Genomic DNA, 24,545 nt, shown 5'->3' on the forward strand with positions numbered 1-24,545 from the left:
ATACTCCCATTTTACAGTGGCCATAAACCATGAGCCATATACAACCCCCAGAGGGGGTTGTCAGCACTGGCACCAAGCCAAGCCAGGCCTTTGGGTGTAATCTCACTTCCCCCATCCCAACCGACAGGAGGCTGCAAAGCCCATGAAAAGACTGGAAGCCTGATCCATATTTGGGGGACAAAGAAATTAAAAGGGATAAAAGGAAAGCTTCCTCCAGACTCAGCACTCAGGCTTTGGAGGCTGATGCCCCTGAGTCACTGCACTAGTGCGTTAAAAGGCTCCTCTTCTGACTCTGAGTGCCCGAGTGATTATTCTCCCGTGCCGCCTGGCAGCTTATCTATAACAACATTGAAAAAAATGTAACTGTTAACCCAAAGTATATCCATAAACAGGAAATTTTAAATTAAGGAGACATTTTAAAAAATAGTTCATCAGCAAACACAAAAAGTGAATAGATTGACCTAATTGTCACATCAAAAACTAGTGAATATACATTCTTTGCAAATCACATAGAATATTCACCAAATTGTGTGCTGCAGCAAAAAGCCTGACTCAACACATTTTAAAGTATCAAAATCATTCAGAGAAAAATATTTTTTCATTTCAAAATTAAATATATTTTTTAAACTAGAAAATCTCCAAATATATAAAAATTAAGAAATGCATTTTGAAAATATCTCCGGGTCTTCCTTCAAACTTAAAACTTTCATAAGCTTTTACAATATTCATAACTTTTTATCCATTCATAAATAACCATCATTAGAATAACTTAATTTTAATTCTTGTCCCACAAGAACGTCTCCTGTTGTTTTTGTTTTGGAGTTTGTTTGTTTGTTTTTTACCCATATCCCGGCAGACTGGAAACCGTCGGCACTGAAGACATGATGCCGAGGAGGCCAGAGCCCTCTCCCTCTGCCTTCGTACATTACGGGGACCGGGACCGCATGCCCGAACCTCACCAAGAAGAGGAGGGTTCATATGTATGTGTATGTATGCATGTATGTGTGTGTGTGTGTGTATATATATATATATAATTGATAGTATTACAGATGTCTCTCCCTGCCTTCTATCATTAAATCCATATAATTTTTCCATTAAATTTTTTTATAAAACATGTCATTTTTTCCACTTCTTTACCTCTAAGTCGCTCTTTAATTCATGATTTTTATTTTTGTACTGCCACCCCATTGAAACTGGTTTTACTAAGGTTATCAATCTATTTGCCTCCCATAGTCTTTCCACCCCCACCCCATTCTCTTTCCATACATATTTCATGGACATTCACATTGTTTTTTTTTTATTTCTTAAAGTTCACTTCTTCACTAACTGCTATAACAGTATTCTCCCCTGAAGCCCTACTTACAACTCTCACTATTACTTTTCTGTATCTTTTACTCCTGCCCACTTCTTAAATGTTGAAATCTCCTCTCCCAAGATTTCTTAAAACTTTGTTCATGATTCACTACTCTATTGATCCTTTGTAAGCTTCACCTATTCACAGTTTGAACCAGATAATGATCATTACACATCTGCATTTGTAGCCAGAATTCTTTGCTGAGTTCTAAGCTAATTTTCAAAAAAAAAAAAAACACCAAAATTAAATTTTTCTCAGTGAAAATTCCAAAGGTTTAAAACACGTCTCCTGCACATCCTTAGCCGCCTCAAGTGTTGGTGAAGTAGAAGGATCACAGTACTTGAAACTGGAACTTGGAGCTCTATAATCCACTGACTATTATCACTTTGGCACAGCCATGATGTAAATTTGATTAAAGGAAGTTAATCATATTTTTCATTGTAAAATAACATCCCAAGAGAATTGGTGAATGGTTTACAACAAGGGGGCTGGCATGTGGAAAAAAATACGATGGAGAGAGTATTTATATATTAGCAAAGCCAAAAAGTTCTTTAGTGGGTACAAATTGCTAGTCTTAATACCAGCGCTACGTTGGCCCACCAACCTAAAATGGTTAACACATACAATAGGACTCCACAACCAGAGACTTTAAGTTCAATGTGTCTAGCGCGAAGGCTCTCTACTTTTAAAAAAATTTCTCCAAGAATACATCACAATCTGCCCTAGCCAGTTGCTTGAGCAGTGGTTACAGCGTCAGCCCACAGACTGAAGGGCCGAGGGTTCGATTCTGGTCAAGAGCACATACCTCGGTTGCAGGCTTGATCCCCAGCCCCAGTGGTGGCATGTGAGAGACAACCAATCGATGTGTCTCTCTCATATCAATGTTTCTCTCTCTGTGTCTCTCCCTCTCCCTTCCACTCTCTCTAAAAATCAATGGAAAAAAATATCCTCAGGTGAGGAATAACAAAAAAAAAAGAATACATCACAATCAAGTGGGGTTCATTCCAGAGGCACAAGGATGGTTCAACATATGCAAGTCAAACAATGTAATACACCACATTAACAAAACAAAAGCTAAAAATCATATAGAACATAGCAGTAGATGCAAAGGAGCATTTGATGAGATATAAAATCTGTTTGTGATTAACACACTCAATAAAATGGATACAGAAGGAAAGTACAGGTATACATATGGCCTCTATTAGTTGGCTTAACATAATAGAGGCTCTATATGACAATATACTCAATGGTGAAAAATGGAAAGCTTTTCCTCTAAGATCAGGAATAAGACACGGATGTCCACTCTCACCACTCTTTCTTTAACATAGTTCTGGAAGTCCTAGCCAGAGCAATCAGGTAAGAGAAAGAAATAAAAGTCATCCAAATTGGGAATGAAGAAGTAAAATTGACACTTTTTGCATATTACATGATTCTTTATTTAGAAAACCCTAAAGACTCCACACACACACACAAAAGACTACAAGAAACAATAAAAACATATAGTAAAGTTACAGGATACAAAAATCAACAAACAAAAGTCCATTGCATTTCTACATACTAACAATGAAATTTAAGAAAAATTAAAAAAAAAAAACACACACACATTATTTTGCTATTACAGCAAATAAAATAAAGTATCTAGGAACAAACTTAACAAAGGATGTGAAGGACCTATACACTGAAAACTACAAAGCACTATTAAAAGATATTGAAAAACACAAAGAAATGGAAAGCTATTCCATGCTCAGGGATTGAAAAAATCAACATAGTTAAAATGACCATATGACTTAAAGTAATATACAGATTTAATACAGTCCCCATTGAAATCCCAATGGCATTTTTTAAAGAAACAGAACAAAAAAATGATCAGATTTGTATAGAACTACAAAAGTCCCTAAATAGCCACAGAAATCCTGAGAAAAAAGGAACAAAGCCAGGGGTATCACACACCCTGACTTCAAATTATACTACAAAGTGACAATAATCAAAACAGCATGATGTTGGTACTGAGGGAAGCGGGGCTGCCCAATGCAGGAGAGTGAAGCTCCTGCGGGTAGCTGGGAGCCACTCTCTGTCCCAGCGAGCCCTTGGGGTCGCTGCCCAGGCCACAGGGGCAGCGGGGGCTGACCCCAGGCCTTGCGGGCTCGGTGGAGGGAATTCAGAGTGAAAGTGTGTTTTCTCGCCAATGTTTCTGCAACATTACATTACAAATAAATGCTCTTTCAAAAAAACAAAACAAAAAAACAGTATGGTGTTGGCAGAAAAACAATGAAATTCTACTTACCCATAAGAGATGAAATTCTTAGATCAGACTTCTCTGTATCTTGGAATTCAAACTTTTACTTTCTTGACCACAATTTTCAATCTAACCTTGACTTCTTACTTATCTACCTGAATGTTTGCCCTCCTAATCCTTTTTAACCTTCGTATTATATATTCCTCAACTCTTATTTTGCCTGTCTAGGGTCTGTTCTCTGAAAACTATCCCAGTATATTGTCTAGTTCTGACTTCCTCGTCATGATTACTGCCTCATTGGCATCCATGTAATTACTGTCTATTAATTCAAGTATTTATTGAGCACCTACCATGTATCATAAACTGTTGACAGAGCTGAAACACAACAATGAATAAAACAGGCCAACATCTAGCTCTTAAAGAACTTAAATTTATATGGTATAATTAGTCAGGGCAAATAGTTGTTAAAACATGTATAACAGCCCAGCCAGTGTGGCTCGGTGGTTAAGACTTGACCTATGAACAAGGAGGTCACAGTTCGATTCCTAGTCAGGGCACATGCCCAGGTTGTGGGCTCGGTCCTGGTATGGGGCATGCAGGAAGCAGCCGATCAATGATTCTCTCATCATTGATGTTTCTCCCTTCCTCTTTGAAATCAATAAAAATATTTAAAAACAAAACATGTATATAACAAACACCAGCTTGAACCATGGCTTTAGTTGAAACTATTTCCTCAGAACAACACCAACAAATGACCACAGCTAGACAGCAAATAATGCTGGAAAAAGAACTTGAAAACAATTTGCAAGACTCAGAATGCAAGCTGTCTGTAGCTAGAGTTAGTTTTAGAAACATTGATTTTTAGATGATCCCAAAAGAACCTTTGCCATTTTTTAAACAAACAAATAAAAGGCGAGACAAATATTTGGCCTGATTGTGGTGATAATTTATCTTTTTAAAACCATTATCAAATACCTCAAATTATATCTACCCTCATCTTTTTAAGTCAGAAATGGTGTGTTTTATTTATTTGTTCATCCATTGACTCACTCAACACACATATTTTGAACGCCTGTTGTGTGTCAGAAGAGAAGAGGCGCCTGTTTCGCAGAGCTAATTTTCCAAGTAGAGGGATCTGGACTAAGCAAGCAAACAAATAATATGTGATAATGTATATAAAGAAAAACAACCTGTGTGCACTGCTACAGAAAGGTCTAGGGTGGAGGGAGACTTTAGATAAAATCAACAGAGAATGTTTCCCTGACTAGCTGAACATCAAGGAGGGAGACTGATTTTTTAGCTATTCAAACTTTAAACATAAATATAATAAGTGTGAAATATTCTCATATGCATTTATACGAATTATAACAAACTTGCCCTTTATTTCTCATTATCTTCCACAAAATTCACCTTTGTTCTGAAAATGTGACTGAAATTCCCGAAGTTAAAAAACAAGAGAAAGTTTGAATGGGTGTGAAACAAGGACTTAGAATATAATCATTCTTTCAACATTAATTATACTGTACATTTTGAGAAGCTATAATCAAGAACTGAAAGCTGCTTTTTGTCTTTGGTTCAAAATCATGAAGCAACAATTTTACACAATGACTGTATCTTCGCAAGAAATTCTGAAACAGAAAACAATGACCTGGTTACAATTTTCTACATGAAAATGAGTCCAGACAAGAAATCTTGCCTATCTGCTCTTTCTCTGGGTTTATATTGTTTATGTTTTCCTATGGGGCATGGGTGGTTGAGATGGCAAATTGAGGAAGGTACAAAAATAGAAGCATTCAGCATAAATACATTTTATAGGATCTTTTGAGATATCAAATATGGCTACTTTATACATGCACTTTAAAGCATGAGAACTAAATTAATTGTTAGCCAAGATAATTTTCCAAAAAAAATGGTTTTGCTTTTACCCACCAAATAATAAACTATTGCCATCTCTCTATAAGCTTTGTGGATATAAATAAATGCATATGTTGTTATTACTTGGTGTCATCTTAGTATATTACTATATTTAAAATAATCCTATTCATCTTTTTTTTTTTTTCCTTGAAGTGGCATTTTGGTTCCTTTTCCTACTTCCGGGTGCTGGCTTATGTGGAACAGGGACATAGAAACCAAAGACCACATCTTCTACCTTTGTTTAACTAGCATTCGACAAAATACCTGATTCACAATCAGAGCTCAATAATGAACAAATAACTGAAAGACTGAGTGAATGAATGAATGATCACAAAAAAGTAGTTGATCACCTAAAGGAAATAATGTTTTGAGTACCTCCTATGGGATCATTATAGATTATACTAGAGGCCCAATGCACAAAATTCATGCACGGCGGGAGGGTGTGTCCCTCAGACCAGCCTGCACCCTCTCCAATCTGGGACCTCTCGAGGGATGTCCGACTCCCCATTTAGGCCCGATCCTACGGTAGGGAGGAGGATCTAAACGGGGAGTCGGACATCCCTCTCACAATCCAGGACTGCTGGCTCCAAACTGCTCACCTGCCTGCCTTCCTGATTACCCCTAACCGCTTCTGCCTGCCAGCCTGATCACTCCCTAACCACTCCCCTGCCAGCCTGATTGATGCCTAACTGCTCCCCTGCCAGCCTGTTTGCCCCTAACTGCCCTCCCCTGCAGGCCTGGTCCCCCCAACTACTCTCCCCTGTAGGCCTGGGTCCCCCCCAACTGCCCTTCACTGCAGACCAGGTCGCCCCCAACTTCCCTCCTCTGCCAGCCTGGTCACCCCTAACTGCCCTCTCCTGCAGGCTCGATCACCCACAACAGCCCTCCCTTGCAGGTCTGGTCCCTCCCAACTGCCCTCCCCTGCTGGCCATCTTTTGGCGGCCATCTTGTGCCCACATGGGGGCAGCCATCTTGTGTGATGGAATAATGGTCAATTTGCATATTACTCTTTTATTAGATAGGATAGAGGTCTGGTGCATGGGTGGGGGCCATCTGGTTTACCCTGAAGGGTGTCCCGGATCAGGGTGGGGGTTCCCTTGGGGCGTGGGGTGGCCTGGGTGAGGGGCCTGTGGTGGTTTGCAGGTCGGCCACACCCCCCAGCGACCCAAGCAGAGGCGCTGGTATCTGGGATTTCTTTATCTTCTATAATTGAAACTTAGTAGCCTTAAGCAGAGCCAAGCCTCCTGCTTGCTCCATGGCTGCAGCCATTTTTGATGGGATTTATTTATCTTCTATAATTGAAACTTTGTAGCCTTGAGAGGAGACCAAGGCAGGCCAGGGCTCTGGAAGCTTGGCTTCCTCCATCGCCAAGGGCAACTCAAGCCTCCTGCTCTCTCCAGCTCCGTGGCTGCCCCCATTTTTGTTGGGATTTATTTATCTTCTATAATTGAAAGTTTGTAGCCTTGAGTGGAGTCCAGGGCTGTCCAGGGTGTGCAGGAAGCTTGGCTTCCTCCATTGCCGGGGAAACCCAAGCCTCTTGCTTGCTCTGTGACCTCAGCCATCATGGTTGGGTTAATTTGCATACTTGTTCCTTATTGGCTGGTGGGCATGGCTTGTGGGTGTAGCGGAGGTATGGTCAATTTGCATATTACTCTTTATTAGATATTATACTATTATTTAGGCACTAGAAAAGATTTAATTTTTATAAATTCAAATAAAATTGCCTTGGAAAATTAAGTCCAATATTGAATAATTATATTTTATTTAAACAAACTATAAAGAATGGGGTGCTTTTCCAAGAAATTACTATTATTATTTTATTCCCACTTGTTTGTAATCTTCACTGGCCTAATGTTTTAGATGGAAAGGTTAATTTCAGGAAACTTTTTCTTTTTCAGTATGCATTCTGAAAACTGGCATACTCACACAGTGCCATTAATATGACCTTCTATTTTATCCCCAATTCTAAAGATAACTTAAATGAATAGAAAGTTCATTTCTTATTCAAAGAAGTTTACATACTTCTTACCAAGAATACCTTATTCCCAATTAACTAATTCCCCTGGCTTTTTAAAATATTTCTTGGAAAGCTAAAAGTTCTACTTGCACGACTGTAAAAAAAATAAACAAATAAGGCTCTCAATTTGCTGTGAGGCCCCCAGACTGATTATAAAAGTAATCCTAAACAACAGAATGCAAAATATGGTGATAATTGTCAACCTATGGGGAGAGAAAACATCACTTTGATGCTCAAATGGCTTTCATGTGTACATATACAAGCGCACACCACATACTCGTTAATTATTAAAGAGCTTTCTTTTTTGTTTGTTTTTAAATTTAATAAATCTTTATTGTTCAGATTATTATAATTGTTTCTCCTTTTTTTTCCCCCCATATCTCCCCTCCACCCGGTTCCCACCCTCCCTTCTGCCCTTACCTCCCCCCTGCTGTCCTTATCCATAGGTGTATGATTTTGTCCAGTCTCTTCCCGTACCCCCCACACAGACACCCCTTTCCCCCTGAGAATTATCAATCCACTCCGATTCTATGCCCCTGATTCTATTATGTTCACCAGTTTATTCTGTTCTTCAGATTTTTAATTCATTTGACTTTTAGATTCACTTGTTGATAGGTATGTATTTGTTGTTCATAATTTTTTTTTCAAATTTTTATAAATCTTTATTGTTCAGATGATTATTACAGGTGTTCCTCTTACCCACCCCCATAGCTCCCCTCCACCTGATTCCCCATCCCACCCCATACCCTTACCCCCCCGCCACTGTCTTCATCCATAGGTGTAAGATTTTTGTCTAAACTCTTCCTGTACCCCTCAGACTCCCTTCCCCCTGAGAATTGTCTGTCGCCTCCCTTTCTATGTCCCTGATTCTATTATATTCACCAGTCCATTCTGTTCTTCAGATTTTTTTATTCTTGATTTTATTTTTGACTTTTAGATTCACTTGTTGGTAGGTATGTATTTGATGTCTTTTTGTTGTTCATAATTTTTACCTTTACCTTTTTTTTTTCTTCCTCTTCTTAAAGAATACCCTTCAGCATTTCATGTAATCCTGGTTTGGTGGTGATGAACTGCTTTAGCTTTTTCTTGTCTGTGAAGCTCTTTATCTGCCCTTCAATTCTGAATGATAACTTTGCTGGGTAGAGTAATCTTTGTTGTAGGTTCTTGCTATTCATCACTTTAAATATTTCTTGCCACTCCAGTCTGGCCTGCATAGTTTCTGTTGAGAAATCAGCTGATAATCGTATGGGTGCTCCCTTGTAAGTAACTAACTGTTTTTCTCTTGCTGCTTGTAAGATTCTCTCTTTGTCTTTTGCTCATGGCATTTTAATTATGATGTGTCTTGGTGTGGTCCTCTTTGGATTCCTTTTGTTTGGGGTTCTGTGCGCTTCCTGGACTGGTAAGTCTATTTCTTTCACCAGGTGGGGGAAGTTTTCGGTCATTATTTCTTCAAATAGGTTTTCAGCGTCTTGCTCTTTCTCTTCTTCTGGCACCCCCATAATTCTGATGTTGGTACGCTTGAGGTTGTCCCAGAGGCTCCTTACACTATCTTCTACTTTCTGAATTCTCTTCTCTTCTTGCTTTTCTGGAGGCGTGTCCTTTGCCTCTTTGTATTCCAAATCTTTTACTTGATTTTTTGTTCCTCTAGTCTGCTGTTGGGTCTCTATATAATATTTTTTATTTTTTATTTTAGTCAGTGTATGTTTCATTTCTAGTTGGTCCTTTTTCATATCCTCGAGGGTCTCATTAAATTTATCGGCCTTTTCCAGGAAATTCTTGAAAAACCTTATAACCGTGGTTTTGAACTCTATGTCCATTTGTTTGTTCTCCTCCATTTCTTTCGTTTGGGATCTGTTTCCTTGCCTCCTCATTTTTGCTGCTTCCCTGAGTTGGTAGGGTAGCTTTGTGTACTAGGTGTCCTATTGGTTCAACGGCTCAGCCTCCCAGTTACCTGAGGTGGACGTTCTTGGTGCACGCCTTTGTGGACTGTGTGTACAGCCTTGTTGTAGTTAAGTCTTGATTGTTGTTGGTGTCACTGGGAGGAATTGACTTTCAGGCCAATTGGCTGTGAGGACCCACTGTGTCTATAATGGAAGAATTGCTGAGAGTAGTTGAAATCTGGTGTTGTCTCACACCAACCACTAGATACACTAGTTTCTGGTTCTCCAATGGGGTGCAGGTCAGCTACTGTCTGAGGTCACCCAGCAGGAGTTACAGCAAAAACTGCAGTTTTCTCCTCTTTGCTTGAGCAGTTTTGGAGCAGTCTGACTGGAGCTGCAGTTAATTTGGTTAAGTTGCCACAGGGCAGGCCATTTATATGCAAAAGCCGCTGTGTGGAGCCTGGGCAGGTTTGTAGAATGTGCGGGGTGGGGTCTCAGGGCGGGGCGGGTCTCAGGGCGTCACTAGGCTAGGGCATGGCAAATGGTGATGGCTGCCGTCAGCCGCCTCTGCCTTTCTGCGTTTCCAAGTCCCCGCGTCCCACGCTCCAGCACAGTAAACACTGATTGCTGGGCGCACCTCTGCAAGAAAGTCACTCTCACTTTCTGACCTGATGGCCGAGAGTCCAGCTTCTCCCCGTAGGCATCTGGGTCCCCCGCATGTCCCCAGAAACTGGATTTCAGAGTGATTGGGAGCTTGTCTCCCTTCAGGTTGAAAAAAAGCCGCGTGCCCCATCGCCCGCCACCAGCCCAGATTCGCGCGCCTCCATACCTCAGCTTTTCCGTGTTTGTTCTCCTTTCTTTTTCCTTCTTAGTTGTAAATCTACCACTCAGCCAGCTTTCCCATGGTTCTGGGTGGTAGACGTTTTTGTCTTTTAGTTGTATTTTTTAAATTGTTGTGCACAGCAGCAGTTTAGTTGTTTAACTTTGCTGCCATCTTGGTTCCACCTCCAAGAGCTTCCCTTTTTAAAAATGTGATTTTATTTGCCAAAGTTACAGATCTTAAAACTGTTTTTCCTTAAACTTATAAGCCCAATTTACAAATATGATTATATTTCAGTTTAGCAAATTTTAGTGATCCATTTTAAGAAAGCCTATAATTAATGTGTTCCCTTTTGCAAACTTAGTTAATTTAAACTCATTAGTCACCTAAACTGAATTCATAAATATATCTTATTATTCTGTAAGTACTTTAATTGTCTGGCTGAATAAATTTTCTCAAGTATATAAATAATTCTTTAAAATGCAATAAGATTCACCTTATATTTTCCAACATGTTCTAATACAATATATAAATAGGTATGATTTCAATTTAAAGTCACAAACTAAACATGTTGGGTTTTTGTTTTTGTTTTTTTAAACTACTTTAAGTGAGAAAAGCAAGTTACAGAACTGTTCAGAAAAAAAATTATCGCATGTGTCATGGACAGAATATGCTCTTCCGCCTCCTGGTATTTCAGGGTGTAAGTGTATTTGCAGGTCTTCAAAAATGTAATTAAGATTAAATGAGGTCATTAGGTTGGACTCTAATCCAATATGATTAGTCTTTATAAGAAAACTAGAGGCCCAGTGCATGAAGATTCATGCACTCAGGGGCGTCCCTCAGCCCAACTACCCTCTCACAATCCGGGACCCCTCGGGTAGGGTCCCTAGGCCTGGCCTGAGATCAGGGCCTGTCGGGTCTTTCCTTCCCAGGTCTGCAGGAAGCTGGCCCCATCCCCGCCGCTGCCACTGCTTGCCATCTGTGCAGCACTGCCTCCCCTCCCCTGCCACCGGTGGCCTCCCTCTGCAGGTGACAGGCTGGGGTGCAATGGATTGGCTGGCCTGGGTCTCCCTCTTTCTTTGCTGGGGGGTGGGGCCAGCCATGCAAGGGGCTGTCTGCCTACCTGATTGCCCCTAAGTGCTAGCCTACCTGCCTGATCACCCCTAACCACTGGTCTGCCTACCTGATCACCGCCATCCACTCTGCCTGCCTGCCTGATTGCCCCTAACAGTTTGCTTGGGGGAGGGGCCAGCCCAGTGAGGGTCTGTCTGCCTACCTGATCACCCCTACCGCTGCTCTGCCTACCTGATCTCCCCTAACCACTTGCCTGCCTATCTGATCACCCCTAACCACTGCTCTGCCTACCTGATCACCCCTAACCCCTCTGCCTGCCTGATTGCCCCTAACCGCTTGCTTGGGGGCGGGGCCAGCACTGACTTCCAATTGGTCAGCCTCTGGTTGTCGCAGGAGCCGATCGCCAGTTGCCTGCCATCCGTAGCAGGCTCTCTGCTTTTGCCCAAGGCTGGAAAAGCCTCCACGTGGAGGCTTTTCCAGCCTTGGGCTCGGCCGCACCCCAGCGTCCCGGTGACAGATCACAGGAACCGACCGCCAGTTGCCTGCCATCCGTCGCACCCCAGCGTTGCCAATCGGCCACCCCGGCCACCCCGAGTCCCGCCCCCTGTGCCTCCGCTGGCCCAATCGTGGGCGTAGCGGAGTGATGGTAATTTACATATTACCATTTTATTATGTAGGAAAAGGAAGTTGGGACACAAACATACACAAGGAGACCATATGAAAACAGGGGTAAAAGACGGCCACTTACAAGACAAAGAGAGAGGCTTAAGAAGAAACTAACCCTGCTGACACTTTGATCTGAGATTTGTAGCTTCCAAAACTGTGAGGAGATAAATTTCTGTTTAAATCACCTAGTATGTGCTACTTTGTTATAGCAGACCTAGCAAACTAATACAGCGTGTATGTGCAATAAAATAAAACTGGAACAAATAAATCGATTATTCAACAGCACATTTTTAACTTGGATGTATAAGATTGACTTGCTACTCCAAAAGGCCAAAATCTTTTAAATATTTCAAGTAACTGAAATACCAAATATGCTCAGATTTCTTAACACACCAAAAACTGTCAAAATAGGTTTGATTTCCTTTAACATTTCTCTGCTTACCTATAAATATTTCCATGGTTAAGAGATGCTGTAGCATGTTGACTAATGACCCCAAAGATGTCCACATTCTAACTTCTGTACCCTTTGAATACATTACTCTACATGACAAAAAACTTTGCAGGCACGATTAAACTGAGGCTTGTAAGAGAGGAAGATTATCCTGGACTATCAGGCCCAGTGTAATTATAAGGGTCCTTATAAAGGAAAGAGAAGCAGAAGTCAGAGAAGATGTGACTATGGAAGCAGAGATTAGGCGGATGTGATGACTGGCTTTGAACATGGAAGGGGACCATTAGTCAAGGAATGCTGGCAGCCTCTTGAAGCTGGAAAATGTAAGGAAAGGCATTCTCCACAATAGCATCCAGAAGGAATTCAATCCTGCCAACACCTTGATTTTAGCCGAATGAACCCCACCTTGGACTTCTGACTTCTAGAATTGTCAGATAATTAATTTGGGTTGTTTTAAGAAGCAAGTTTGTAGAAATTGGTCATAGTATCAATAGGAAATGAAACAGATGCTTACCCACCAAAGGAACAATGATGCTATTTCAAATAATCAGAGGCGTATCCTCTTAATTATTGAGGTTGCATCATACCCAGGTAGTTATTATAGTATGCTGACTTCCTTCTTTTTGGTGAAAATAATAAAACATACTGAGTCCATTATAGTCTATAAACAAAACTTTAAAAAAAAAAGTTATTTAGTTCATATATCTTAGCTTGAGTCATCACATGATGTAGTCCATCAAATTTCTATTAATAGTGGTCTATAAAATCTATCCTGGGTGCTATATCAATTGATTTTATATTGCATTGCTTCACTTATGAGATATTTAAATATCTGCCATCCCTTTATTTTTATTTTTTTTGGAGGAAGAAAAAATAGATATTTTAATTTATAGCCATTGAAGATCATTTCAATTTGGAATCATTGGCGAAAAAGCAGTGACTGAGAATGGGTAGGGCATAAGAAACCGGTAGGTCTATTCAGTGGGAAAGGAGTTCAATTTTTCCAATTAATCTTTGGGAGATAAAGTCAAGTAAAATGAGTTACTTTTCAGTGGTGACTGGAGATATGGCCAGAACTCATGGACTAATATGCATACAACCAGGACCATAGAACTCTGGATACCAGGAGAAATTACTGAAAAATACATTATGTAAAACATTTTCTATTATCAAAATCCAGTGTTTCTACTAGTAAGTCTCTAGGGATTTAGGAATCTAGAAAATGGAATCTTGGAGGCAGAATACAGGCGGTAGAAGGCAAAGGTTCTGCTTTATCAAATTAGAAGGTATTAAACTTTAAATGAAGTACCAAAGATATTTTGAGTCTCTCTCTATATATGTTTGTCTTTATTGTTGAAAGTATTACATATTTCTCCTTGTCCTCTTTCCCCCCATTGACCTCTCCCAGCCAGCCCTGCCTTGCTGGAGGCTAACTCCAGCATGTCATAATAAAATGCAAGAAGTCCTCAAAAGGTTAATGGGCTTCTATATTCAGCAGGGCTGAATATATATTATTGCCTGCTGGAATAGCCGAAAGCATTTCCCCAAACCTAAAGGTTTGCATATATTATTGCCTGCTACTGGAACAGCGGAAGGCAGTTCCTCCAATCTGACAATGTATACCAAACCTTAACCTTTGATATGTATATCTGCTTTGCCTTAGGGTAATTTGTGTTAATAAAAAGCTGGGGCTCCAGAGATTCGGAGAACTTGATTACTGAAGCTAGGTCTCCTCTGGCTCCCCAAAATGCCTTCTAAATTTATATTTCATGTCTAGTCTCTTTATTAATTTACACGCAGCCTTTATCCAGATTCCTGAACCCTTTCTAGATGCTGGAAAACACCCCAGCACTGCCTCCATCCCAGGCCTTCACCACCCTATTGTCTGTGTCCAAGGGTTGTGCATATACGCATACAAATTCATTGGTTGATCTCTTCCCACCCACTCACCTTGCCCTGGCTTTCCTCTAAGGTTTGACAATCTGTCCAATGCTTCTATGTCTCTGGATCTATTTTTGTCCATCAGTTTATGTTGTTCATTAGATTCTACATATGTATGAGATCATTTTTTTTAATTTCAAGTAGCAAACTGAACTTATAAATTTTTCTTTGAATTTAGAGGATAAATTCCACAACATTTCTATATTTGGGGGTAATTTTTTAAATGCATTTTCTCTGATTAGTGTGTAAACTTGATTTATTTTAGGTAAGGTGAAAATACAATAAAGCGTGCCAGCCTCCTCCTCCCCCCGAGTCACCACTGACTTCATTCTCCAAAAAACTATTTTTTCCATCAATATCTGTTCCTTAAATACAAATTATTCTACCTTGGGACTTTTCAAAAGATGCCAAGGGATCCACTCTTCTGATCTTGTCCAGGGATTTTGTAATTGAGCATCCTGATACCAAACCCACCCATTCACCTCCTTCCCATGCCAATCCTCACCATCACAAATATCAGCAATCCTGTAGCTAACAAAAAATTTCCAAACATCACTGGGAAGACCAATCGCCTGTTTAGGGAACAGAATCCTTAGTGATGGAAAAAAGAAAGAGACATTGTGTTTTAGCTGATTAGGTAATATAAACTACTTGCTAATAATAAATCCTATATAATAAAGAGCTAATATGCAAATGGTCGTCACACCCTCATACCATCACAGCCTAACTGCTCAGACACTCAACAATGGGGAGAGGGGAATGGGGACCAGCTAGGCACAAATGAGCTTGTGAGAGAGGAATGGGGACCAGCCAGGTACAAATGAGCTCATGAGAGAGGAATGGGGACCAGCCAGGCTGCAGCCCAGGAGAGGGACTAGCCACATGCCCCTAGGTCCTTGGTGCCAGCAGCTGGGCCTATGGCCTGGGAGAGGGACAAGCCGCAAGCCCTGCAGTCCTGGGCACCAGCAGCTGTGCCTGTGGCCTGGGAGAGAGACAAGCCACTCACCCCACAGTCCCAGGCGCCAGTGACTTCACCTGAGGCCCAGGAGAGGGACAAGCTGCCTGCCCCACGGTCCTAGGCACCTGCGGCTGCGACTTGGGTGAAGCCCCCCGCCCATGGTCCCCTGCAGCTGCGGCCAGCCCAGGCGAAGCCTGCCCGGGTCCTGGGTGCCTGCGGCCGGCCAGAGGGAGGGAAGTCCGGATCCCGGGTGCCTGTGATTGGCCGGAGGAGGGAATCCTGGGTCCCAGATCCAGGGCAAGGCAGAGGCAGTTAGGGGCAATCAGGCCAGCAGGGGAGCAGTTAGGGGTGATCAGGCAGGCAGGCAGAGGTAGTTAGGGGCAATTAGGCAGGCAGGCAGAGGAGTTAGGGACGATCAGGCAGGCAGGCAGGCAGGCGAGGAGCTAGGAGCCAGTGGTCCTAGATTGCAAGAGGCAGTCGGACATCCCCCAAGGGGTCCCGAATTGGAGAGGGTGCACCCCCCCCCATGCACGAATTTCATGCACCCGGCCTCTAGTCATTTCTATAATTTCCTTCTTGTCCACTAAGTCATACTATGCTCATTTGATTCTAGAAGATATTTTCATCATAAAATATTTTTAAAGCTGATTTAAGTTGTTCATTATTTTTGCCATCACATCGTAAAGAAGAAATGGAAAGAGTAAAACTTCTCAGCTCCCATATGAACACCACCACCACGACCTTGTTGTTTTAATAAGGGATGCATTTTAAATTGTTCTGTTTTCTCCCACAAGCCCCCTCATCTGGGACAACCATCATTAACACTTCCTTTAATGTTTTTCTGTAACTATTTTAAACCTATAGAGGCATCATATTATTCATACTGTTCTATGACTTTTTTTCTTTTAACTATATCAATATATCTCAGGTAGTTTTTCATTTCAGTACCTATATGTAGGTTTACTACATTTTTTAATGGTTGCATAATTCCACTTTCTTTTCCTCACAGCCTATTGGAGCAACATCTAGGACTGCATAGGAAAAGAAAAAATGCTATATATATAAATTTACACACACACACATAAGGTTAATATATCTTTTTTTTCTCTGCTTTCATCAGCTAAGAATGTACTATTTCAGGTGGATGCTCGCTCAGTATTTACACAAGGCCCAAAGGATGCACATTACTACTAAGTAGATAAACGAAGTGCTGAAATGGATATTGCTTTCTTTTTATTCAAGGGAGTGCCATGTTTTGCCTGCCAAGAATTTGACATTTTGCTTTAGGGTAAGATGAGAAAATATTTAAGTAGGCATTAAGGAAAAGCAGAGAAACCTGAATAATAGCAAATGCCAGTAAATGGACTACACAAATTAGCCCCAGCCCTTTAGGCAAAGGTCAGAAGAATATAGATTAGGCCCATCAGATATAATGGTTAAAAATAAAAGGTGCACAGAACTATAACACATCATGGGAAGCTTCTTGTAGTATGTGACTACTCACAGCCAAAACATGCCTGGTTGTAGAAGAGGCTGATGAAAAATGATCAGGGAAAAATATTTGAGCAGATGATACATCCTTTCATGGCTGCCTCTAATGCCGAAGAACAGGCAAATCAATAATTCAGCCTTTAATGCTGTCTAAAAACGTACAGCAGAGTTGGTACAATTTAGCAAATGCCATCCATCCACAAAGCCCATACCAAGCCAATTTCCAACAGCCAACATTTCCCATCTTATTTTCTCTATAATATTTAGCTTTTTTCTTTAATTACACTTGATATTTGTAAAGAGAAAGCTGGCATTGTAATAATTGGACAGCTTTTTTATCTATGTTGGCAGAAAAAAATGATTTTCTCTTATATGTGAAGAGCAATACAAAGGCAAAACTTCCTTTTCTCACAAACTCAGTGCCAAAACTATCCTCTGAGTCACACGGTTTCTTTAAATCATGTTGTTCTGAAAGTTGAGATGCGCTATCCTGAAGCTGCTGCCAGGATCACACTGTTCTCAGCTAGAACCAAAAATCCACCAGTGTCAACTCATCACAACGTTTACCTCTCCAAAACACTCTCTCTTTTTCTCTTTCTTTTCTTCTCTACCTCCTTCTGACATTCCGTTTTTACTCTCCTTCTCTTATGCTTTCTTTCTCTCCTTCCTTCTTTCCTTATCTCTCTCTGCCTCTTTCTCCCCCTCTCCCTCACCCTCTCATATTCAAGATGCAAGAAGAAAGGGCAAAGTAATGGTGATGTTTTAAAATCAGAGATCCAAGAGAAATTTGGTGGTCCTAATATATCAAGGAAATTCTCCTCCTAGCTGCATTTTTTTTTCTAGAGAAATAATTTCAAGCTGTGCTTCAGAAGCTCAGCACCATACCTTCAACTTTAAAGAAAAATAATCAATTCAATATGTAGAAAACAAATTTTTATATTAAAGATTTAAATATCTATAAAACATTTTGTTTATTGGAGACAGTTTTATTTAGTAATATTAATCAACTATAAGAGTATTCTTAAATATTTCATCATCAAATTAGTACTTATAATTGCATTATGAAATCTAGGAAAGGTATGCTCTTTAATATGCACTAGTGGCATTGTGAGTTGACTGGGCAAAATTCAAATATATACCTGTAAACTTTTGTTTAAAAATAAAGTTGTCTATGTTCTCACACTTTTAAGTTACTCTCAGTCTTTTGTTTGTTTTGTTAATCCTCATCAGAGAATATTTTTTCCATTGCTTTTCAGAGAGAGTGGGAGGGAGGGAGAGGGAGAGAGAAACATCGATGGGAGAGACACATTGTCTGGTTGCCTCCCACACACAAGCGTGCAGGGGTGCAGGGAGCAACCCTGACTGGGAATCAAACGCCCGACCCTTCAGTGCATGGGCCAATGTTCTAACCACTGAACAATACCTCCAGGGCTACTCTCAAGATTTTTAAATACCAGAAACATTTCTTAAAATTTTAAATTTTAAAGTTCACTCTGCAAGCAAAATAGATAACTCTACATGTGCACGGCTACCAAAATTTACATTTATATACTCAAAATACCTGTTTTGAAAAGACAATTACCTGTTTTCAGTCACAACTTAGGTGTAAATCTCTAAAATTTTAGCTGACAGGTTTTACTATGTAATAAAAACATGTCAAATTCAAACTGACAAGTGGATTTCATTTTTGGAGGGTTTTTCATCACACCTTTTCCCATTATAATACAAGTACTACTTAGACATATGATTTTCTGCAAAACTAAACCAAAAACGTAAAACATAATGCATGTCTCACCATCTTAACACCTACATGGAAGGCTCTGGGGAGAGAGGGGAAATCTTGCTAAATTCAGACAAGAGTACTGAAGAGGCTGTCAGTTTTCATTTTCTCTCTTTCTCTAGGTGCTCACACGCCTGCCTTCTAAACCTCGGATGAGGACAGTTATCCCACCTCTTGTTGCCTCTCTGAAATTCTTCAGTTACTCACATTGTAGATTTAGAATACACATTGTCCAGCCACATTTATTCTAAACAGATCATCTGGACACAGAGATGCCAGTCAGTGAGCTTACCCAGTATATCTGCAGCTTATCTTTCAATGGAGACCTGAAGTGAAGTGCAGTGTGCACATGGACTGTTTGTTTAATCAAACTGGAAACTATAGGGTAATGTATTATGTTAATTTATTTTAAGTCACAATTGATATTGGAAATAAATACTGATATGCAAGGTATATAAATAGTAAAGTGCTTTATTGTGAGCAGTGACTCCAGTTCAGTGAAAGGGGAGAGATTAAAATATAGTTCACTGAAATTGTGTGTGTGTGTGTGTGTGTGTGTGTGTGTGTGTAAAATTACCCCATTCATTAGTGTGGGCATTAAACAATAAGAATTGGTACTCTAGTCTAACTACAACAAAACTTCTTAATTTTGTGCCATATACTTAGATACAAAGAAAAAGGCATAAGACTATTTTTACAAACAAAATTCCAATTACTTAACTTTTTAACCTACCAATATCTATTTACAATCTTAATTGCCTCAACATTAAATAGAAAATTATATTTATTTATTATCAAATGTTGTAGAACAGAAGAAAAGGCTTCCCTGTTATTAAAAGTGGACCACTAGTGCCCCCTTCTGATATGAAAATGAAGGACAACTCTCAGGACTTGAAAAGACACTCTACACTAATCCCCTAAACAGCTGTTTCGAGTCAGATTGACGCCAATTCTTCTCTGATTTAATAATATATCCCTCGTTTTTCTCCTAAAATGTTGAATATTCTGACGTTTTACTATTGTGAGTTATCTTCCTGGGAAACATTACAAAGACAGCTAATTCTTAAATATATAATCAACTACCTAATTCAAATTGAGCTTTAAAATAAGTTCAGGGAGGGAAAAGCCATATTTTTAAAACTGTGACGCTTTATCATCATTGGGTTTACATCTGATTGTGTGAAAGCTAATAAACCTGAATCTATACCTGCCTTAATCACGTTAAATGTCATGTTGCCTCACTTTTCACCAAATTCGAGCTGATACTCACAGACACACTCATTCATTACACTACTTTCTGACATAACATAAAGGGCAAAAAGGCAGCATGATAGATTAAAAAGATATTATGGTACAATATTAATTACAGTATCAGCACCTTTTTCTAGCTCAGACTGCATGTAAAATGTCTATTTTCATTTTTACATTCAGAATGTACTTTGAAGAGTGGATTTAATACATAGACATAGTAAATTAGAATTTTGATCAGATATTCTAATGTCAAGGTGGCATACACATATACCAAAAGTGAACATACTAGCAAATTTTAAATCTGTGGGTTTGTTTTCGTTCAGTTATTTTAAGAAGGTGCGATTAGGAAATATTATCCAAATCATAATGTGACCAGATATAATAAAACAGAAATATTTAATTTAAAAATTCTTCTCCATGAAACTAAAACTTTTATATCACTTGTTCCCCAAATAATTTCATAAAAGTGTAACAAAACAATCATTTTTAGAAGTCAAATATTAAAATAAATGGTACTATATTCGTAAATTAGAATAGTTTTTCTAGTTTGGGCATATTATAGTAAACCTATGAAATTGACTACCAGTCAACAGTAAGTTGTAGTAACATTTAAATATGCCAAAATAAGAATATTTAATATTTAGAATATATTTCATAAAAACGAAATTTATACTTAAGATACACCTTAGGAAAAAAATCAGCCTCAACCAGGAATGTCATGCTGAACTCTCAAATAAGCTTGTTAAATGTTCCTGTTCTCTTATGCAATTCATATTTTACTCATAAAGTACCCTTATTCCTGGAATTATTATCCATATTTCATTACATAGTAATTTTGCTTTCTGAAAAATATACTGTCTGTATTTTTCTCAGTCTTTCCTCCCTCCTACTTCAGGGTTGTGTCTCTTTTCCACTGATAGTTTAACTTTCACACATTGAAAATGACAACTGGTTCAATTTGGTGTTGCAGAAGAACTAAATACACCGAATCAGGAGTAACTGAATTTAATGCCATGTGTCCAATGCTATATCTCAAATTGGAAAGTCCTGCTCTGAAAGTATGGAAGACCCAGGAAGCAGCACCAGGGGGATGATTTCTGAGTGGATATATTTTGACCAGGAGTAACAGTAAGGTTAGGACTGCTGACTTGGCTAGGTATTGTCCTTTCCTGGGAATCTTACAGAATCACTGCAGCTATTAAAATTCTGTGGTGTGATCCAGATGTTTCCATGCCACTTTCTCTCTTCAGGTTCCCAAAAATATACAAAGAAACCCCTCTATATTCAGAATAATAAATCAAATGAGAAAGCATTTTAAATTAAAATCCTGTTTTTAAGAAGCAGTAGTGATTGCATCATATCACAGTAAAACTAAAATGTATTTGATTTCTAGCTTTAACTCTTTCACTGCATTTAATTATACCCCTCATTTTATTATCAACAGCCATATGTGGGGCACCTTTGAATACATCCTCTCTGACACTCGGAGGCCAATTCTCTCTGAATGCAAACTACACACAGTACAGCTGCAGAGTGCTGCTGGTGTGCGGATACTATAGACATGCGATCGTTGCTACATTGAATTGCATTAATAAATACCTACCTCAAAAAAGGGGTGGGCATTAAGGCTTCAAGGCATATTGTACATTATAAATATCTTAGTTGCTTCTTGTAAATAAGAAGGGAGAAAATCCCTAATATTTTAATCATAAATGAAAGAGCAATATGCACAATTAAAATATTGCTATTATAATAAAAATGACTCCCAAAGAGAGAGCAGATGTGATCTATGCAGATGGAGGAAATCATCTGTATAAAGACTGAAAAATTCAGCCCTAAATTTTAATTTTTAATCCATATGTTCTAGTTATCCAAAGGTTTTAAATACTTGGGGAAATAACTCGTCTTCCCCAATTATGTGAGTATTTAGTTCTATGACCTATTCTCCAAACTACATTCTAATTTGGTATATTTGTGTACTAATTATGAGAATCATAAAGTGATGTTCAAACAAAAAAATAATTTAAAGGAGAAAAAGTGCTTCAAAAACTAGCAAATACAGCTGATATACCTGCTAATGATGAATTCCACCTATAAATAAAGATTCTTTCAATGGTAGATCGTGGGAGTTTATAATAACTATAGGTATGATCAAGGCTTATTTCAATGCTTTGAAATGTCAAATAAGTAATTTTATTCTCTTTTATTTTTAAACTATTTGCAGAGACAACACAAAATTATATAATGTTACATTTATTTTAACCTACACTTCTTCCTTCATAAGGTTACTTGTCTAAACATTTCACTAACATTGTGCAATTTTAAAACTGAGAAAAAGAACAAAGTTACAAGTGTGACAATTTATCAGGAATAGATTAAGTGGCAGCTGTAACTAGAATCAGAATTAGATTATTTTAATAGTTCCAGGAAGAGTATAATTTACAAAAGTATAGTTGAATGATGTTAGGAAGATAGCAAGAGAAATTATTTGCTTAGTATAGAATGATTTCTTTAAAGTAAACGTTGATAATATTTTCTCCATTAGAATTTTTAAAGCATAGAGCTGTGTCTCTTGATTCAACAATTCAATTGGTTCATTGACATGAGGGAAAAGGAGGATTTCCCAAAGATTTTGCTAAACTCATGGAATCTCTCTGCAAATTTAAAATTTTTTAAAACTACCTTTTGATAGATTGTCCTTTCTCTCATAATATAAAAAAATGTTTCCAGTTTTATTGATATATTAAATTGGCTACATCTCATGAGTCTCATAATTTTATGCCTAAGAATTTAAGAAAAGCTTCATTGTCCTATTTACCAAATCCCTAAAACCTAGAAATCTTACCTTCCTTCAAAAAAAAATGTCTGAACTACTCCTCCAAGAAATCTTGACCATTCAAGAAGTATTAATCCAATAGTCAATACCTACTCTACAACCAGAAATAAACAATTTACTTGACATTAATGTAAATATGCATATATATATATATATATATATATATGATCCATGCTTTCTGTGCAGTATCTTTCATTATTTCTATCAGTCTATTCTTTTGTAATTCTATCCATTTGAATACTATTTCTTTGATTAAAAAAGAAAATAGCTTCCAGAGGAACGATTTATCCTCTACACAATGATGTATATATTTAGGCAGTTAGTAGCTGATGATGAAAATAACATTATTTTCAAAAATATTCCTGAAAGAAGGAGAATGTCAATTTAGGGATTGGACTGAATTTTAGTTTCATATTCTGTAATATTTTCATATTTTGTAATTTAAAAATGTCTTCTACATTTCTTTTTTTTTTTTGAAAGAATAATTTGATAAATACCAATTATTTTGTTTAACTTTTATAAGTTCTACATATTGCAAGGTTGAATATATTTTGTAAGTTTGTCAATGTTTCAATACTCATTATAGGCAGAATCATAACTGTATAAGGACTATAAAGAAAGGAATTGCATGACATCCTTACCCTCACAGAGATTACATTCTCTTTACAAGCAGAACAACTTTATTATAGAGCATAGTCTTTAGGTTATAGACATTCTTATAGTCTCTTTTAAATTAAAACTATGCCTTCAGTATTACATTTACTAAGATGAAGCAAAAATTATTTTATCCATTAACTGATAAAATGTATTTCTTCAATACACACCTAGGAGAAAGAAAGCAAATGAGTTATAAATACATAGGTCAAGCAATAGGAAGATAGGTAAATGGGTACATGATAGAAATTCAAACAAATGTAAAGATTTGAACTGTTACCTAATCACTTTTGTTTAAATGGAAGAATATTTTTAGTGTAGCAATATTCATATTTATGATATACTTAATTCATCTCCAGTTTTCTTCATGTTTGTTCGGTTTGCAAAAGATAGAGAGAAGGAATTCTCTAGTCTCTGGACAAAAACATTAAGGATTTGACACCAACCAACCAAATCTTTTCTAATCTTAAACTATAATTAAATAGTCAGGACCTATTAAAGTAGTCTACTCACAGAATTCAATAAAATGACCATGCGTTAACTCAATAACGACCACGTAAAAACATAAATAAAAATAAAACTGAAGATCAAGCCATTGAGTAGGGCACAATCAGAAGTTGAAAAAATAAAACAAACTGTTACTTGAAAGCAATTATTAGTATAAATCTGTATGTGACCATTTAAGCTATGGTACTATATAAATGCTAGCATTCTTTACACAAAAGCAGTTATTAACAGAAATTAACATTTCTATTAATAACAATCATCAGTTTCACCTGAAATAAAAGTTCTTAATTTTACCTATGTGTAAGCAGTGACTTTATAAATGGATCTTGAATAAAGTCAGAAATAACATCACAAAACAATTAGTCACATTCATTAAGAACATTCATTCCAAGCACATCAAGGCTCGGAAAAGAATGACAGCTTTTCAACAGCAGCGCATCTTCTTGAAATGAATTGTTTTCTTGAATTTTCACTGTTGGAACTTGTACAGATGAATGCATGTAGTTGATCATTCCTAGCATTTGCATGAATGTGCATGTGCTTGTGAGTGGCCACTATGTGTGAAGTCTAAAGGGAGTGCTCCATGTTAATGAGAAACCAAGGAATTCCTCCAGCAGCATCTGGCATAAGTGTGAATCACATAATTTAAAGCTGTCTCACATGCCTGGTTTCAAATTTTAGGTCTTCTTTCTTTACAAGCACTTTAATCACTATA

The 24,545-nt window shown here is 38.3% G+C and overlaps 1 pseudogene; it reads right to left on the reverse strand.

Annotated features, from left to right (window-relative positions):
• Nucleotides 1-834: 834 nt before the first annotated feature.
• LOC114230206 (small nucleolar RNA SNORA57) lies at nt 835-972 on the reverse strand (annotated as a pseudogene).
• Nucleotides 973-24,545: the final 23,573 nt, after the last annotated feature.

This window comes from Eptesicus fuscus, chromosome 4 (assembly GCF_027574615.1).
Source record: "Eptesicus fuscus isolate TK198812 chromosome 4, DD_ASM_mEF_20220401, whole genome shotgun sequence".
NCBI lineage: Eukaryota > Metazoa > Chordata > Mammalia > Chiroptera > Vespertilionidae > Eptesicus > Eptesicus fuscus.